Source organism: Strongylocentrotus purpuratus, unplaced genomic scaffold (genome assembly GCF_000002235.5).
Source record: "Strongylocentrotus purpuratus isolate Spur 01 unplaced genomic scaffold, Spur_5.0 spur5_scaffold_1, whole genome shotgun sequence".
NCBI lineage: Eukaryota > Metazoa > Echinodermata > Echinoidea > Camarodonta > Strongylocentrotidae > Strongylocentrotus > Strongylocentrotus purpuratus.
Window position 1 is genome coordinate 6,769,199 of NW_022145594.1, and position 16,720 is coordinate 6,785,918.

The 16,720-nt window shown below is 35.9% G+C and overlaps 1 protein-coding gene across 1 annotated transcript in view; it reads right to left on the bottom strand.

Moving 5' to 3' along the window:
- Window positions 1–16,720, bottom strand: part of LOC590912 (vang-like protein 2-B) — a 61,542-nt gene that overhangs the window by 37,797 nt on the left and 7,025 nt on the right. The window contains exon 2 of the mRNA XM_030977587.1: window positions 8,658–8,887. The gene's annotated coding sequence lies outside the window, so the exon portion shown is untranslated. The remainder of the gene's footprint in view (window positions 1–8,657; window positions 8,888–16,720) is intronic.

The window sequence follows — 16,720 nt, forward strand, 5'->3', positions numbered from 1 at the left end:
ACCGGTGACCGGTGCCGTCGTCCGCGGGAGAGTCTACTCTAGCGAATTGGCTATACTCCGCCCGAGGTCCTCCTCCGTGTCGACGTCCAGGGCGAAAACAGACGCGACATGCATAATGCAGGATATGCGTGACGACAGAGATACCTCATGGATATTCAACATTACATCCGTAGACACACGACCGATGACCATCCACTCACATGAAGTTGCGTATTAAATGCACTATGCACAGGGTCGGGCACAAGCCACAGAGATACACACGAAGCTTCCCGTCCACGTCCAAACTTAGAGACCTATTTCCATCATTATTGCCGCGATTTGTATATAGTTTTCGTGAATGTAGGTATGAAATGAAAGCTTATTTTGTGATTATTACGGCAATGTATACTAAAATTTGATTATCATTTTCTAAAGGAAAGTTTTCACAAGAAAACCATTGGACTGACAGTTCCGTCGCAAGCTGCCTTCAGTCAACACAAAGTGCAGTGCTGATGTGTAGTGTGTGTGAGTTGCGATGAGCTTGCAGTAAGCTCCAACACCGCGCACCGTAGGCGTCCGACGCCTGCGGCGCCGGTGTTGAGCTTAAGGATTTACGCTGCAGTGTGTGTGAGTTCACCTAAGCTTGAGTCGAAGAGATTTGACACTTTGAAATTGTTATCTGTTGGTTTGCATCATTATTGCCGCGATTTTAATATAGTTTCGTGAATAGATTTACGAAACCTGAGCTTAGAATTAGTAAAAGTATTACTAATGTCTACGTTTTTAAACGACTGTCAGATTTTCTTGTGAAAATTTTACTTTGAAAAATGATTTTCGAAATTAATGGTCAGAAATAATCACAATCTAGGTTCTATTATGTTACAGTTCTTGCATCAAATCAATGCATGAAAACTTAGTTATTGAACTAGAAAAATGTTTGTTTTTTTTTTAATAGGCAATTATGAAGAAGGAAGCCTGAAACCTTAGCCTACTGAACAAATCTCAACAAAGTGTAGGCCTATCGTTTTTTATGAATTAATGAAAAAGTAGCCCAGAAAAAAGAGCCCCCGAAAGTTGAAAAAGTAGCCCTCGAAAATTTCCCAAAAATTTGAAATGGAGCCCCCGAAATGAAAAACTTAATTTTTTGCCTGCGCCCCCCTCTAGAATCCCGCGGATTTCCACGGGTCCTGAGTTGCTTGATATATAATATAGGCGTGGGGTCCACGGGTTTCAAGGGGCCATAAACCCCCAAAAGCTCGGAGGTTACGTTCTTCAAAGTTGGGGGGGGGGGAGAGATCAGATCGCAGCGAGTTGAGTGTATATATAATATAGGCGTGGGGTCCACGGGTTTCAAGGGGCCATAAACCCCCAAAAGCTCGGGGGTTTTAGGCGTTTAATTAGGGTCAGATGAGCATATTTTTAATACTTTATTTGTGACACTTGCGGGTCACTAATTGGCGTGGGGTCAATACGTAGAGTTGCGTAGTGTTGCGTACCAACTACGCTGGCCTACGTCACTATATGCTGAGGGACGGAAAGGGGTACGCAAGGTGAACGAAAACAATTCAACATGTTTAATTTTTTTTGCGTACTTTCGGCGTAGAAACTTGACGCAGAAAGTACGCCTTTTTACGCAACACTACGCTACATGCCTACGCAACAGTACGCTACCCTACGCCAGATCGACTAAGCAGTAAAAGCTTTCCACACAGTAAGCAACCATAAGCAAACCTGTACGCCAGCCTACGCATAACCTACGCAGGGACTATTTTCCCATTAATACGCAGCCTAATTTCTGCGTAGTCGGTACGCCACACTACGGAACTCTACGCAGTTCCAGCGGCTTAAAGAATAACTACCGGTACAGTTGGATTGTTTTTTTAAATTTAATGTAAGGCCAAATTAAAAAAAAAACATGCTTATAGCGTCCTGTTTTTTTGAAAAATGGGAAGGAGGAGGCGCTTTTTTTTTTTCTTTCTTTCTTTCAAAATGGCCGCTCCGTACATTTTCCCTGGCATTCGGGCTATTTTTCAAGATGGCGGCCGACAATTTTTTTTTTTTCTTTTTTAAAATCAAAAATACATTTTAGCAGTGCTTTTCATGTTTTTATTCTTTCAAAAAAAAAAAAAAAAAAAAAAAAAAAAAAAAAAATAGGAGGCGGCCCCCAAAAAGGAAGCAGGCGGGGACGATGTTTTTTTTCTTTAAAAAAAAAAAAAAAAAAAAAAAAAAAAAAAAAATCAAAAATCAAAAAAAAAAATAGGAGGCGGCCCCCAAAAAGGAAGCGGGCGGGGACGCTAAACATGTATATTTTTTAATGGCCTGAATGGCAAATAACGTTCTTGGTGGTTTTAATTTAGACATTCTCTATATATCTATTTACACCACCGCCCGCCCCCTCTAGAATCCCGCGGATTTCCGCGGGTCCTGCTAGTGCCTTTATATTCTAATAATATTGCATGTCACGGCATAAAAATCAGGACAAGATTTTTATGCCACATGTTCGTGTAGTCTCATATCTTTTTTGTGTACAGTGCTTGTACATTAACTTTACCACGACTGGGCCAAATTTCTTATCATTTTGATTATTCCAGAAACTTGCAGTACACACCAATACTTACATTGTATGCTACATGATCAACCTTTTCTGATCGTTCACAATGCAATCGCATGACCAGAACTCAACTTTATCTTTAAACCAACTGTTTGTGGCTAGACAGTTATAATAACAACTACTGGAGACATCTTGAGTGATAATGCTGCATAACAATAAAACCAACATTGATTGCAAAGTCTTCAATAATAGAGCTATTGATTTTAATTGGGAGGGCATTTTCAGTCGTGCCACAAAAGGGATGAGAATGTGAACACAGTCTGTCCTCACGTATTCTGAAGTGAAAGTAGAATTCATCTTGTTATAAATATGCTAGTGATAATGGCTGTTCACTGACATGAGATGGTGTTCTTTGGATGATCATGACATTATTAAACCCATTGCCAAGGTGAACAAGGTGGCCGGCTCTGTATACCACCCCTTCCGAGAGACGAGACTGTCATTCAATATTTTGTGGTTTGGCTCTAAATACCTTTGGTTCTGAGCCCTAAAAAAATAGATGCAAGAAAAGAAAGGGCAAAATTATACACCCTTAGAGTGCATTTTTTGCATGACTATAATACATTTGATACCAGGAATTTTAGATAGGAAAATAAATTGTTAAATTGGCAACACCTTATAATGCTCAAAATCATTATTTTTCTAACATAATTGGCAATGTTTTCACCCTTCTTCACAAAGTTCATACCCATGTGCATGTATATTAGGGGTAGAAATATATAATTAAAAACAATGTCACATTTAAAGAAAAATATTATAATAATAATAATAATAATACTTAGTTTTTATGTAGCACTTAAAGGTATTACAAAGTTTTGGTATGAATGAATTTGGTTCAAATTAACAATTTCGGAAGCATATGCGTTCCTACAATATTCACTGATCGTTGTCGCGGTTGAAATCGAGTCTAAAGTTATGAAATTATAAATAATAAACTCTTTATGTTGTATAGCTCCCTCTCAAGGTCAAATATTAATTTAGCTATGAAACAATGTTTCTTGACTAAAATCGACCGATTAGCTATTCCCGTTTGGAAATTATATATCACAACTACATATTCTGAGATTTTCATGGTCGCAGCTACCATTGTACGGCCATAGGCGCTATTTGAAATTTATCAAAATTTACCGGGAGCACCGGTAAATTTTTATATTCAATTTTTCTCGAAAACAGAAGTGTTTTAGGGGCTAATTTTTGTTGTGCTTATAAAACATCCACAGGGGCATCCAAATATAACAAAATTGTAAAGATTCACTATCCACCCAATTTTCAAAATTTCCCAAAACTTTGTATTACCTTTAATTACAGAATCACTAAGCACTTCCAAACTTTGTTGGAGATTATTACTCCGGCTTTAGCTGTGCTGCCATTATGGCGCACTAGCATTTCAAAGTATTAATTAGTTAATATTATTGTTGTCAATTCGAAGAACACCAATTTAGCCTTTTAAAAATCCCTAGACTTCATGGCAATGTTCATCCTTTGGGAGAAGAGAGATCAGTAGCCAATGGTTTATAATGAATACACCCTCGCGGTGGGCTTAGAACCAACCATGAATTGTCACATCTATCAAATCATGAATAAGGAATCAAGGATACAAACTAACAAAGCAATCGTTTAACATGTTTGTCAGAAATATATGACAATTGATGTAAGAACTAACAATACAAGCATAATTAAATTGTAATTCATAATGGTCAATCATGACTTGTGACTAACATCCATTATGTGAAGGCCTACATATTACCTACATGAGCAATATAAAGGAACATGGGCTGCAATTGTTCGCAAAATGGCGAATAGATAACAAATTGATTCTGCATCTCAGTAATAGCAAATTCAACAATTCAAACACATTGACATGTACTGTAGGCCTACAAACTTGTGTAAAACTACATGTTACAGCGCCTTGAGCATGTTCATGTAAAGGCCCTATATAAATATCAATATGTATGTATGTATGTATATTCTTGTATTCGATAATATGGGAAATTTCATGTGAATTAGAGATTTTGATCAATATATCAATATAAAGAAGTTCATTCAAACACTCTGAATTGTTACCTGCATTGTTCCATTCAATCAAATGTAAATTTGCCTCAGTCTTATTGTGTAATACATGTACATGTACCTACATTGTAATACTCAAAATAATTATCATATAATCTATTCTACTTCAAGTTCATGTAGTGTCCAAAGTTCTCAGACAACTAACACATGTTAACAATACATTTTTCACACCTTGTGTTTCAAGTGCTTTTGAGTGAACACTTTAAGTTTGTGCAAGATATGCTTTTATTTAATATTTTAAGTTTAAAATTGTCCCCTGTAGTCATACAAGCTGGAAATAAATGTAATCACCATTTTCAACATTCTTTGTGAATTTGTAATTTATTTAGCCTTTAAAAAAACTAGTACACAACTGTATTCTCATTCTCATACCCTTTGTACCAGGTAAATTTGATGTATTTTGTGTTCTTTGCTACGCAATAATGAAAGGTGGACTGGTTGAATTACGGCTTCTGTTGAATACTTATTTATGCCACATTCTCAAAAAGCATGAATTGGGACAATAATTTTTTTACATACTTAAAAAAGTGCAAAACTTGGTAAGGGTATGAACAATTTAGTGGTTAACTGTATACAGTACGTTGCTTGAAACTGAACATACCTTCAAGTGAAGACCTGATGAATTTAATGACACCCACACTAGCACCTATCCATTAGGATGATACGAGCGGCACATGACTAACTACCCCTTTTCCTCTATTACCTTACGACTGTGGCAGGCGAGCAGTAAAAGTATTGATGGATTCTAATGGAGGGTAAGTTACATAGTCAAGAAGGCTTTGAAAGCCCTTTCTATAAACATTATTGATGATGTCCCACTTTATTGATTGTTTTCTTTTAAAGATGGAGTGGTGTGGATTTTTTCTTTTATTTCCTTTTTCTTTTCCAGTCATGCCTATCCTGCACAGCTATTTTCACCTTAGGCTTAACAAAAACTAAGAGGGGATTTTAGGGAGAGTTTGGAAAATCCCAGAATAAAGAACGTTATCATTTTCATTTCCAAAATCCTCAAAGCATTTAAAATCTACATGTTTAATTGGCCCATAATCCAAAGGTAAGTCATTTGTAAAGTATGGTAAAATTTTGCCTACAATACGGTCCATTAATTAGTCCATTCATATGTCAAATCCTTTCCAAGCATTTCATGGTACTTCTCTATTTCACAATGCATTTTTCCTACATACATGTACAGTATATATCTCGGCATAAATCCCCGAGCTGAATATTCAATTCTAAATGATAAATTAATCATTCTCTCCCCCAACAATCAATAGATACATGTAGAAAAGATTGAACAGAAATACAAAGCAAAGTGAATTTTGCGGGCCGGCACATATTTTAATATGATAATGATCACCGAAGGGCATCGTATATTCAGTTTCAAAACATCTTTTTCACCATTGTTCAGTATTTGTTACAATTGATGCTTCTTTGCAGTCTACTGGTTGGTTGCAATACAATGTAACTTCATGATTGATCCTGTCTCATATTTTGCGAGTGTAAAGGTTCACTGCATAGAGACTCAAGTCAAACAAGAATTCCGCTCCAAAGTCCAAGTTTAACCAATATACATACAGTACATGTGTACAATATGTTGGCCTACATTTTCTGATTGTGAGGGTCATTTGATGGGAGCAAATATTACTCTGCATGGTCTGCATGGCCATGGGCATTTCAGTTGAATTCTTCACATTTTAATACCCACTATAAAAATTCAAAGGTTTCCAACAATGTAGAATGCTTTTAGTACTTTTTTCCTTGTTATTCAAAATATTGGTAGGCCAAAATGTAATATGTACATGTATGTCTGTAATAATTTGTAATAATAATAATAATAATATTTGGATTTATATACACTGTACCTGCAGTACCTCTTCCAGAGGATAAACATTGGTACATGTATGTACTGTACTTGAGGAAAAGTTTAGAATATAATTAAATGTACATGTACAAGTATATAAACTACATAATGCATCGCTGATAATCTTTTTTTCCAATCATAAAGTTATAGCCATGAAAGTATATATGTACATGTAGAGTAACACAACATAGAAAAGTCAGATAAAATTGTTAATCTTGTTTCTTTGGCTTTAATTCATTCACTAACAACAGGAAAAAAAGATGCAAAAGAACAAACAGTATACACCTGCACAGTGTATTGTGTTTATGAACCTAAATGTTCAAAACAAAGACGAAACAGGGGATTTGTGAAAGGTCATTGGCTTGTTCTTGTAGAAACAATTCCTGGTCTATTAAACCTACTGATGGTTATATTTATAGACTCGTAATTTCAGATGAAAAATGAACAATTTCTAGACTAATAGATTGATTCCAAACCAGTACAGTGTACAGTATGTCTTGCTAGGCCTGTCAGGGTTTTATCATTGTTACAACTTCCCAGTATCTATCAAAAGTTAGAGCAATATCCCTGGTTTGAGGGTCTTTTGTGAACCAATATTGTTATGGTATTACTATTACCCATCTAGGGAGTTGGACAACTACAGCTGGGGAAGGTAAAACTGCATTTATATGACCTCTGCTTTGAAAATCAAGCCAATAATAAGGAGCACTGCTACACAAACTATAGTGATGATGATCACCCATCATATTCCCTCATACGGTAAATAAAACCAAAGTCCATGGCTAATAACCTGTGATGGTACACAATCCTGAACAGTTTTGCAAGGACTTTCGAACAGCAAATTTGGAGAGAGCAAATTTACTATTGAGACTGAACTACACAAGTGATATGTGAATTGTGAAATGACCTGTAGTGACCAGCACACAATCTTCCCAAACAATTTCAGTTCAAAGGGGCTGCTGATGCAACAAATAAATTACAATATGAATTGGTAAAAGGAGATCAAAATCACAAAATTATTTCCTATTACATTATAGTGCATCCAGGCATACATGTACATACATGTACATTGTACATTTACAGGTACACCTGTAAATGCCTGACTATACGGTACATTTGCATCCTGCTCTGATAATTTATATCTCCTCTCTTTATTGTCTGTCTCTCCTCATATTATCCCTTTTCTTTGTCATAATTTTAAGTCAATGATCTTCCTGTCTTAATACAATCCCTTATTCTCTTTCCCTACAATTATTGTTATATAATGTATGTTCAACATACAGTACAAGCCTACAAGGCATCTTCACAGAGCAAGAGCAAGCGTTATGCTTGTTCTGTAAGTCCTTCTATTTTCTTTTTCTAATTAGATTTCGGAACCTGAAAAGGTAATGGAGAAGGAAATGCGAACCGTTTCAAATGAATTATCTTATATATTCTTTAAAACTCTACATTTATATGGGACATCATAAAGTCATGACGAAAATATACTCTTGCATTGTCAGTTGTCACTGAGGCAAGACAAACTACTGCTAACTCCTGAACTAAAGACCTTTTGTTGATTTAACAAGAATGTTTAGGATAGAAACCAAATCATTTACACACTCATTTTGGGGAAGACAAACATCTTTATCAATGAGTCAATACTGCATTGTTTGACGCACATTATCAGCATGATAACTACAGCTCAATGTAGAAACAACAATCTACATGTCTGTGACTCTATCAGTCATTCACTATGAAGCCAGAATTAATATTGGGAAGCGAATCAGGCAACCCGTTATTTGTTTAATTGCTAGCTGAAAGATCATAAAACTTGGTCCCAGTGCGTGTGAGAAGCACTTTAACGACAGCCGTAAGAATCTCATCGTTTCTCCCATCTTCATCATGCTTCACCCGGAGGTCCTAGTAAAACTCCCATGTTCTTACACACATCATCCCAACTTCTCATCACATATTGCTGGCTGCACCACTATTATGCGCACCCTACCGATGCCTGTTACTGCAAGTTCACAATTGCCCCATCGCACCTCTTTATCACATACACACAATCTCTTACACACATCTTATCATAATTTCACGGAGCATTCATAAAACGAAGGAATACATGGATTATTAGAATAGTCACTAGTTACTTACCTAAATTATGAAATAAGGCATCAAGTTCATGCAAAGATTGAGGAATATCCACATTTATAGTCCCTTTTTAATGTCCGGTTTGGAGCCCATCTTGAGCCTGTAATTGAGGGGATAGTTAGGAAGCCTCTTATCTCGGCCACTCACACAGTGTGTAACAAAGGCAGAGACTGGGTCGTTCCACTCATGGGCAGAGGTAGGGGTGCACAGCAGGCACTCTGGAGAGGGAACCCCTGTGGTGACAAAAGAATGCAAGGGGTAAGAATAGTCTTTCAAAACAGACTTAAATACATTATTGCCTATCATTTTTAAAGTGCCATACATGTACACACATTTTTGTAATTTAAATCATAGGTCATAAGGTCAACATTTAGTAAATGATTAGAATTGAAATGACTGATCATCAGCCATGTACATGTACAGTAAAATATCAGGCCAACAGTTTAGGGGGAAAATATTTCTTTTTGATAATGGCAAATGCAATCTTTTCCATGCCATGGTTGCCTATAAATCAAGGCAAGTAGAGTTAGAGTAGATCTACATGTACATGTACGTGTGCATGGCTCAGATCAAGGGTACACTTAGATTGAACACTGGGAAATTGTTTAATTATCCAAAACCATGAGACCCAGACACAAATTAGCATTGTTATATTAGAAAGTACCATTGGGGAAAGCTCCAAACAAGGTTTCAGCTTCATTGAGTTCAAATTAAAGATTTTAGAGCAATTTTATGATGTAAAAAGGCCTATTTACAGCACTTTTAATGTTACATTCAAAACATGCACTAATTGGTTACCAGATTTTTACTAGTGGGATGCAAAACTTATGATTTTTTTTATCTTGATGTAGAATCTATGTAATAATTAACATTTCTGCTGAGTTAATTCCTATTATTTTACTTTCTTATTCCATTTACATGTGATACAATTTTTGCGATATGTACATAACTTTGGTGTCCTGCAAATTTCAAACTTTACTAACTGAAGAATGGTGCATAAATAATTGATTTATTTACAAGCTTGCAATGTTATAATGTTTAGTTTCACTTTATCTTTGATTTCCAATCAGATCATTTCATTCTGGGTCATCGTTTTAAAAATATTTAGATTTCTGTAAATGGAAAATGTTTGGTGTCCTGCAGTTATGTACATACCAGTGCAACAGAATCTATACAAAAACATATTGTATTCTTTCAAAATGATAATGTAATGGTGTATATAGGTGAATGAAGAGCACTGATAACGTTGGATTCCCCATTTTAGCTTGTATGTATTATTTAATCAACAATGAATGTGGACACCGAGTTATGTACGTGACAGTTATGTACGTATTCCATGTTATGTTTTTCCAATAAGACCACCTATATTTAGTTATTTGTCATGGTAAAGTAGTAAAAAATGTATAAGACATACACACGTCTGATTTGGTGAGAAGAATATTACAAAATATTGCAGTTTGAACTTTTTTATGTCATGTACATAACTAAGACACCGTTATGAAAAGACACCGAGTTATGTACGTTACTACCAATCAAAAATTGAAATGAATTATCATAATTAAATCAATTTATTTCTTACAGCATGAATTGCACCCTTCTGCATTTTCATTTAAACAAACATTTATTGAATTTAAGGAACAACAAGTTATTATTTGAATGTATAACTACTTACTTTTGGTGTCCACAGTTATGTACGATTAAGTACAGAAATCTTACATTTCAGTCCTGAAATAGTAGTTTACAAACTATTTACACATTGCAAATTATGTTTCATTCAGGAAACACATCATTCCTTCAATTGAAGTCATTATTAGACTAATGCAAAACCATATCTGACAATAAGGCAAAGAGAAAGCATGCAGAGAATAAGATGTACTGTACATAACTCGGTGTCCACATTTGTTTTGGCCATATTCTAATAACTAAATTGAAAAAAGTTGATATGGCAATGGTTTTAAGTTTTGTTTACGGTATGTTTTAACGTCTAATGTACTTAGTCAGAAAAAATTTAAATTATAAGAGAAATATCAGCATGAAGTGGACACCGAGTTATGTACGTAACATTTTTGATGATGTGATATTTGGCTACTGATTGCAGTTTAACGGCAATTTGTTAAGTTCTGATTTTTGAGCTATGTGTTGCATAATGTTTGCAGATTACAAAAATAATGTTGCCACAGTCTATAATTGACTTTTAAAATTCACCTCATATGTAACACTAGGGTGCCCTTGATTAGAGCCATGCACACATGTATTGTACATAGTTCTCACATGCAATTTTAAATGATATTACTGACAAATACAAATAAATCAAAATCACGCTTTTAATCTCAGGTTTGTAGTTTTGGTTTCTTTGCCAATTCTTAAGACAGAATAACATCAAAACCAGACACTTTGGTTTGGTGTCCATGCAACTTTCCCAAATGTTGCAAGTGGCTAGGCTAGCATCATTTTTACAATCAGCAACAGTTTTCCACAGCGAAATAGATGTAGTTAAATTACCGGTATTTATGTGAAGATGTTATGTTGCGACACTTTCTTACCTTGCAAGAAACAAAACAATAGGGCACACAAATAAAGTATTAACATTTTGGGTCTATTTTCTTAGACTAGACTAAAAATCCTAATAGCTTTGTTCAAATTTGAATGTGAATAGAGGTGGAGTTCCCATTGCATGACGGTGTGTGTTCACACAGTCCACTTGTCATAATGAATAAGGAGGTCTCTGATATGGTTGACTGGACTGTGTCTGGGTTAAACCAAAGAGGGACTTCATTTAAAGGGATATATCAATCCAGGGAGATCAATCTACCTCCCTGATCAATTAAACTAGTCACCATGTCGAAACATCACAAAGAGAGAGGATCAGCGCAGAGAAAAGGGGAAAAGGAGAAAAGGAAAAAAGGGGAAGGGGGAAGGAAGGGGGAAGGAAGGGGGAAGGAAGGGGAAGGAAGGGGGAAGGAAGGGGGAAGGAAGGGGGAAGGAAGGGGGAAGGAAGGGGGAAGGAAGGGAAAGGAAGGGGGAAGGAAGGGGGAAGGAAGGGGGAAGGAAGGGGAAGGAAGGGGGAAGGAAGGGGAAGGAAGGGGAAGGAAGGGGAAGGAAGGGGAAGAATGAATAAGGAGGTCTCTGATATGGTTGACTGGACTGTGTCTGGGTTAAACCATAGAAACCATAGAGGGACTTCATTTAAAGGGATAGATCAATCCAGGGAGATCAATCCACCTCCCTGATCAATCAAACTAGTCACCATGTCGAAACATCACAAAGAGAGAGGATCAGCGTAGAGGAAAGGAAAGTGGGAAAGGCGAGGGAGACGTCAAGAGAGGGAGGGGTCTAGAGGTTTCCATACAGATTTGTTATTCCTTACTTTGTATAAAAACACAAATCATTGAAGATTTCCCTTAATTTCTTTATTTGATTTGATTTGAATATTGGTTTCTGCATCTTTTTTCTTTTTTTCATCATACATTTTCATGAACATAATATGGTTTGATACAATATTTTAAGTGTAAATAATTTTATACAAATAAACGACATTAAACAAATATATTGAATGCATAATTAAAATCAATTATGCTTGAACATGCATAAATGTAGGCCTACATACTGTTAAATAAAATTTAAAATGTGCACATGATTTTAATAGAATGGAAAGATGGAAAGTGCAGTGTATTGGTTGGTCACTGGCCGAAGCAAGACATGTCTACAGCACTGCTAGATGATATACAGTACATGTCAAGATTTTAAGTACATGTGCATGGACAGCACATCAATTAGTATGAACTGTATTTGAATTGGAATGTACAGTACATGCAGTTCCCTTGAAAATATCTCTGAAATTCATTCGAATTTTACAAACAGGGGAAGGGGCGAGGATAGAATTTATTGACCCTTTTCTGTTTAATTGATGGTATGAGTTTCTTCTCTAACCAGATTAGTGCCTTCGATTTCTTCGGATAATCAATTTCCTGATTAGACAGACAATAGGATTAAAGGTATCATGGGACTCGACTAATCCTATCAATAAAGACAGGAAGTGATTAGAATGAACACAGGAAGTATTTAGTATGTGTTGGTTTCCTATTGTATTGTATTCACATGTGTGTAGATGAGTGGGGGTGTTCAATCAATATCAGGTTTACTCTTTACCATGTTGATGTAAATTTGACACTTGACTTCGTCCCTATTTTCACGAAGTGACGGTAGTGAGGAAAATCGTAAAGCAAAGTGAATGCAATTTTTTTTTCACTACCGTCACTTCGTGAAAACAGCGACGACTTAAGGAAGAATCCTATATTCATGTTGTTAAGCTATAGGCCTATATTTTAATACAGTGAAGCTTGGTTATATCAGGAGGAAAATAAGATGACAAAAAAGGGGAAATAGGGAAAAGGAAAATTGGGAGGAATACGAAGAGAGAGAGAAAAGAAAATTTAATACAAATCAATATTTAATGTATGTGATACATGTCCATATCTGGAAACTGGAATGAGTGCAATATTTTTGTTCTTTCTTTCTTATCCCCTTTTTCATCACCAATGATTTGCATGTATTTCTTTAATCCATAGCACTCTACAGTATTCTAAACATAAAGGTAAAACTAAATCACTTTTTCTCCTCAAATTGGCAGCAGTTACATGTATTTTATTTATACCTTCACAGCAAAAATGAGTTGCTTAATAAAAACCATATGAGCTGTGTGTTACAAGACCAAGATTTGCTACAGTTTCTACCACCATAAGTGGATTGCGTGGTTATAATCTCGTCTACCAGCCTTCTCACAGCGGGGCAACATCAGTTTCAATTTCTCCAGCGATGGATCGCTACTGGTATGAATCATTGCAAGGAATCGCTCTTAATACTTCGTCTGGATTATAGAGGCTTTGCTGAATTTGGAGGAAATCGAGGGGAAAATTGGATGCCAATGTCCAACCGTCAATGTGTCGCCACAAAATAAAAAGACTGATTGGAATTTGTCCCTCCCTTTTATGATACATGTAGTCAAGTTGGAGAAGAAAAAATGTTAATTAATCACCTTATCAAGTATTTCCCATGTCACTATAAGTGAATATACACTCTGAGGGCCACTTGTCTGCATATATATTATTACACTGAATCCATATAGAAATAAACCAGAATCAAAGCTCAGTTCAGTGAGGAAATTGAGGAATAGAGGAAGAGGTGGAAACAAATGAGAGGAGATTTTAAAAAAAGAGGTTTTGGTCGAGCGCTTTGAGTTTGAGATGACAATTCACTCCTTTTTCTCTTGAAATACATGTATATGTTATGCTCTGGTGTCTGAACTGATTTTCAATAAACAGTTCTACTACATGGACAAAATTGAAGGTCCATAACATGCATTGAAGAAAACAACAACAGCAACAAAGAGATAATCATATTTAATGAGGGATATTCAAAACCATTCATTATTTCAGGCTTTTAACTTAGTTTTCAGCATACTTCACAATGCACAAAATCATTCACATACAAGCCATACATACTAGGCCTAAACTACATGTACATGTATATACTCAACATCATGAAGATTTTCTTTTTTCTGACCGTTGAACTCTCTTCGATCCGCACAGTGTAGTGGTTATGTAATGTACATCATTCAGGTGGCCAAAGCAGTGTAATTGATAAGATAATTTTATCTAGATCTTAAAACCACATACTGGTACATTCTTTATGTATTCAACAGATATATAGGCTTAAAAGCTTAACAGATCAAGATTGGGACTGTGCATTGTGACACATACAGATTACGAGATAGAAAGAGAAAGAGAATGACACAGGCAAAGAGGGAGACAGAGAGAGGGAGAAACAGAGAGGCACAGACAGAATAGACAAATACATGCATTCAATTTCATAACATAAAGGTAAATTACAACAATGTACACAGTTACACACAGTATTGACAGATTACAAAAAGGGAGTGGGAAAGACAGACAGAAAGACAGACAGACAGACAGACTGCATAGAGACAGTGAACTCAGAGAAACAATCTACAGAGACAAATAAGAAAAATATAATATATTACAAATGGGGGAGGTGGAAAGGGGAGGCCATAAAGTTATGTTACCACACATGTAGTTGTAACTGTAGCAAAATGTTAAAGAATACATTATCAATACACAGTTTCAACCAAGTTAAGGGTAAATGTTACGATCCATGCCAAATTAAAAATTTCTTAAATGTTATTTTCCAGGCAATTTCTCCTTCTTTTTTTCACTCACTGAGAATATAATCGTAATACTAGACTGAGAAATTTTACGCATTTTAATCTATTACCATTGACAAAAAGGGTAACATGGGGGCTTTTTATAATGGCTCTTTTCATAGAGGCAACGTGCCCTCGGCCCCCTGCAGACTTTGTTCACACATACGAGTGACTTATAGGGAAAAAGAGTACTGTATGTGTGAATAACTGCAGGTTGTACCATGGGCCTACCACAACAAATGGTTGTAGAGCCCTTATTTGATAATGTATGAGCAGTATGAGTCACCTAAGAATAGATCCTGTTGAGAATATATTTGTTTGCCCATCACACACCATTTACAGTGCAGTCTGTTCATACTACAAGACTATACAAGATTTACACAAACTCATGCATTGAGCATACATGTAAAGAAACATCATATAAAGAATGCTTTGGCAATAATTTCAAAAGACATAATATCAGAGCAATCTAATACCGGGGGGGGGGGGGGGGGGGGGGGGGGGGGTGTTTCACAAAGATCCTAAGTTGAACTTATCTCTAAGTTGGACTTAACAATCATGAAAAGCTGTATGGCATCTGTGAAAATATTTTGGACAAAGTTATTTCAAAAGGCATAAAATGTTGATTCAAATCCTTTCTGTTATCAACAAGATTTCATGTACTTGATGTAGAATTTATAAAAAGTCTAAAATACTTGAATACCGGTATACTTTATTTTAAGGCTACAAATGGCTCTCCATAATTTATAAGTCCAACGTGGAGTTAAGTTTGACTTAGGATTAATTACATTAATTACATACATGTACAGTACATGTGAACAAGGTCTAAAATGCCATGTACCTTGCCAAGGAAGTCTGAGCTTTATGTAATAAAGTTTTCCTATTGGAAGAAAAAAGAAGTGAATTCTGAGTGCTGAGGTAGAACTCATACCTACGTGTAAGTAGAAAAAGATCATCCTCGTAATTCAAACTACACAAACAAGGTTCTCCCCATCAAAGGATTGTAAGAGCCTTGGGGTTGGAAGGGCTAACTGGATCAAAATAAAACCATTAATCATGTCATTTGTTAACTGCTTAAAGCAGTTTAACATTCCCCTCCTTTTTTATACTGGATGGATAATAAGAAGAGGTGGTATTCTAAGCATCAGTTGTGTTCACACACAAGGTCTGCATGCAGGAATGCTCCGCAGACAAAACTCAATTACCCCTTAAAATGTCAAAAGAGAACACCCCCCCCCCCCCCCCACCACCACCTTTCAAAAGGATTTTCTATACTGAACAGTTCCATAAAACAGACAAATGGACAGGTAGGTAATTCAAACATTGGCCGGAGTGGTGTTGGAGTTGAATACCATACCAATCACCTACAAATGTACATGTGTAATATAAAATTTGTGTATATGTATAAACTAAGTCAACATCATGAGCTGCATTTACACCGCAACAAAAATATCACTGATTTTTCTCACATTTCATTGTTTCGCTAGGAATTGCAATTGCATATAAATAGCAAACCCAACATAAATAATTAGACAAAACTTTTTTAAAACTCTCAAGTGGGGTGTTTCACAAAGACTATAAGATCGACTATAAGTTGGACTTAACTATGCCAGGCCATTCATGCTATTGGTAGCTCTCACCATTACGATCTTTAGATAATATTTTCCCTTCAATACTGTAATTAATTTTCAAAAAGTGTAAATTCTGTAGATTTGTGATCATGATTTGTACTGTTTGTCCCTTGAGTGACCAATGTCAGTAAATGGTGAAAGCAAACAGTGGCATGAAGACATGTCTGCTATAGTTAAGTCCAACTTAAAGTCGATCTTAGTCTTTGTGAAACGCC